Raw genomic sequence first — 4,150 nt, 5'->3', positions numbered from 1 at the left:
GTTTCTTTTGGTTGCTAATATTAATGGATTTATATGGATTAGCTTCCTGTTATTATCTTTAATATGTATTATTGATAATAATTTATTTATCTGTCTTTGTGAATATTTTTTTAAATAATAGATAGATTAATAATATTTTTTATTTATTATTTATTAATTTCTTATTTTAGTTATTTATTTCTTATAAAATTTTATATTTAATTGAAATTAAATATGAGTAAAATTAAGAATTTTAGATTTATATAAATTTTAAAATTAATTTTAATAATAAAAATATAATTATAATTAGTTTTAAAAATAAAGGATAATTTGAATAAAATTAATATTTCTCCCTATATATTTATATATAATATAGATATAATGAATAAGTAATAAATTAATTATTATTGACGACAATTTTGCTGGGCTATTTTGTTTGTTAGTTTTGAACTATAAACTCTATTTTAGAGTGTTAATATCAACAAGTCGTTGTAGCATAGTGGTGAGTATTCCCGCCTGTCACGCGGGTGACCCGGGTTCGATCCCCGGCAACGGCGTGTGTATTTTTTTTGTTCTCAATGTCTTCCGTTAGCTGTTATGTTTTGTCGCGACTTCAGTAAGACTTCATCTTAATTCCTTAATTTTTTTTTTTTTTTTCTCCTTTAGAAAAGAGTATAAAAAGGAAGGAACATGAGATGGGAAAATTTTTTTCATTTAATTTATTATTATTATTTTTTTAATTCGGAAGGGAAATTGAGTGAAAATGAATATTCATACTGTGGAAAAATGTGATTTTGTACATAAAACATTATTAGATATAAAAATTTCTGTAATTATTAAAATTTCATTTTTCTTGTCTCCATTCCATATGAGAGGATATGTATATTTCATTGATGATATGTAGGGTTTTGTTAAGTTAAATGTGTTTTATTTAGTATTATTTAAGTGTTTCTCATGTTTTGTAATATACTTTGATGTGAATAAGTACAAGACGGAACATGGGGACTGACTTTTGTTCTCAGTTTTAGATTCCATTATCTATAATAATTGAGTTTAGGATTAGATTCCATTATTTTATTTTATTTATTTCAAATGCAGCATTCATTTCATTTGAAATGAATTTCACATTCAATATAAAATATATCAAATAAAAAAATTCATTTATAAATGAATTCTATCATAAAATTTATTTACAAATAAAATAAATTTTATCATAGAATTAAACCAAACAAGGTCTTACTTTTTATCTTGCTAGAGTGTGTTTATTAGAATTTAGCTTTTTAAGTTTCTTTTCTATCTTTTTATTATGTAATTGGTTTTATCTAGATTTGAATTCAAGACTTCATAACACTAGATGTGTAGAATTTTTTTTATTTGATAATTTAAATAAGGAAAAAATACGCTTTAATAACTTGTACTTTAACGTTTTTATCATTAAAGATATATATTTTATTTTGTTGCAATTAAGCACATAAAATTTAGTGTCGTTAGTACTTTAAGAACAAATTACTAACCACTTTAAATGTCTTAATATCACCTTCATATTTGACGTGGCGCTAACATGACATGCTAATGTGGCACCATATATAATGTGGGATTGACATAGCATACTGATATGTTACATGTATGACGTGGCATGGGCATGGCAGTGCCATGTCAGTAATTTTTATGTCATTATTCATTTTGTGACTTAAGTATAAAAATGTGAAAGTACATGTCATTAATTATTAAAAAAAAAAGTTTTAAGTCCTAAATGGTAAAAGTGTTAAAATTTTTAAAGTACATGTACAATAAGAAGGAGAGAGAGGAATGGGAGAGAGAGAAAGAGAGACAAAAATAGGAAGAGAGAGGCATGGGGGGGGGAGAGGGGAGGGGAGAGAGAGAGAAAGAGATAAATAAGGAGAAGCATGGGAGAGTTACTCTGTCTCTATCTCTTTATATCTTTCACTAACTCTCTCTCTCTTATGCCTCTTTCTCTTTGCTTATTTACCTCTCGCTCCATGTCTCTGTACCTCTCCCCCTCTATCTATTAATTTTTTATCCAACTCTCCCCTACTCTCTTTCACTTTAGTTAATGAGAGATAAAAAAGATTAGGAGAGAGAGGAAGAGAGAAAGAGAGGCAAATAGGAAGAGAGAAAGGCACGGGAGAGAGAGAAAGAAAGTGACTCTCCCATACCTCTCCCTTTTTCTCTCTCTATGTGTGTCTCTCTCTCCCTCCATGTTAGTAGTATGCCCTAGAGCATATCATTTTGTATGTATCTTGTATATATTTTTATTAATAAAAGGCAATTTTACTTTTCTGTTTACATAATTCATTTATGTGTAATTGAAAAGGTCCATTGATATTTTGTTATAAATTCTATTCTTAAGTTGTTAAGAATATGAGTGACAGTATTTCTAATACAAAGTATCATAAATTGGTTCACAATCGAGGATACTTCACAAAAGACATGACTTATCCAGAAAGATTGTAATCATGTTTGTTCCCAAAGTATTAATATGACATATAAATAAGTTGGAGTGGTGAGTCTCATGCCACATAACAAACATGATAGGCACTTATACACAATAAGTAAGCCTAACCAGTGATGCTTATGACAAGCATATGGAGTTTACTCTTGTCAATGCATTGTCATATATCATATCAGTGCATATAATCTTTGGACCTGAGATAACACAGTTATCTTATATATAGGTGGTTTGAGTTTGATATTGCTTTCATACTCATACTGTGTATGGGTATATGGGCATGTGTTGGCTTCTACTAGTTATATATAAAAATAGGTGTTGATCAAGATGGAATCCGTTACTCTAAGTAAATAGGGATAAAATCCTATATTCATTTAATTATTCTTGATGATTTAAGTTCATGGCCAGGACAGATAAATTTAGTCAGAAAAGAGTTTCTAATAAGAAAATCTAATTAATCAAGAATTAGAATTAAAAGAGAACATAATGTTCATAGCGAATGGAGTTTGACATTAACCATGACTCCAGCTGGAATTGAGATTTTGTAACAGAGAGATTCTAGTGTATGGTAACATATAATTAAAGGTTCATTTAAGGTATTCCTTATTATTGATTGGGTAGCCATGGCATGCTATGCTAGGTGTCAACCATGATCTATGAGATGCCTGAAATAATTTAGAGAAATCATTTACAATAAGAAAGAGTTCTAATGATATTAAGAGATAATATCATTTCTCATTGCTAATAAGTAATGAGCCTAGTAAGTCACACATCTATAGGAGTTAATCACCGAGCAAAATGTGATTTAATTGATTAATTAAAGAGTTTATTTAATTAATTAAATAAGTTTGGTTTGCAATAAGATTGCAAAGTCCCTAGCCTGACTTGAAACTAAATCTAGGTTATTGGATGTATGGCATAAATTAAATTTATATTTAAATTGTTTAAATATGAATTTAATTGTGAGAAATTAATTAATGAAGATTAATTAATTAATTAATTTATATTTGATATAAATTAATTTGAAGAGGAGAAATTATAATTTTGGATTGAGAACTCAAATTAAAAAGGATAAATTGGTCTTTTCACATGGTGATATGTGGCACCATGAGATGGTGACACATGGCACTATACAAGCTTGTCACTTGTCTTCCCATGATGAAGATCACATTTTTGTGATTTAATTGGAGCTTGACACTTGGCTTGATGAGATTAAGTCAAACAAAAGTAAGATTGGATCTTATTGTGACATGTGGCAAGAGAGTAAGTGAGTGTTGACTTTTGTATATAAGGGAAAAGGAAGAAAGAGAATTCATCTTCTTCTTCTCTCCCATTTTGGACGACAACTTGGGGCTTCTTCTCCTCTCTTCATTTCTCAATTGATTCAAAGAGAAAACATTTGTTTACTTTGAATTAAAATTGCTAGAAAAGGTCTATAGTACCCTATACAGCTATACACCCTCACTAAAACTTAAAACCCCAATTACAAGTGGTTGGCAAGGCTTGGGAAGTCAAGATTGGGACTGCCATTAGTGTGCTTGTGGTGGACAAGCTAGAGGGACTACAATTGGGGTCCTAAAAGCATCCTAAGGAAGATGGATTCATTGATTGTGCACCATGAAAGTTAGTAATCAAAACCCCTCTTTTAGTTAGGGTTTAAAGAATTAAATTCCTTAAGTTCAATTCTTGATGGCAAATGAA

General features: G+C 29.2%; 1 non-coding gene across 1 annotated transcript; it reads left to right on the top strand.

Annotated features, from left to right (window-relative positions):
* The first annotated feature begins 464 nt into the window (after nt 1-464).
* Nucleotides 465-536, top strand: TRNAD-GUC (transfer RNA aspartic acid (anticodon GUC)). Its single transcript has one exon. It is a non-coding gene; the product is annotated as a tRNA-Asp (tRNA).
* Nucleotides 537-4,150: the final 3,614 nt, after the last annotated feature.

This window comes from Hevea brasiliensis, chromosome 7 (assembly GCF_030052815.1).
Source record: "Hevea brasiliensis isolate MT/VB/25A 57/8 chromosome 7, ASM3005281v1, whole genome shotgun sequence".
Classification (NCBI taxonomy): Eukaryota; Viridiplantae; Streptophyta; class Magnoliopsida; order Malpighiales; family Euphorbiaceae; genus Hevea; species Hevea brasiliensis.
This window is presented reverse-complemented; position numbering and strand designations above follow the sequence as displayed.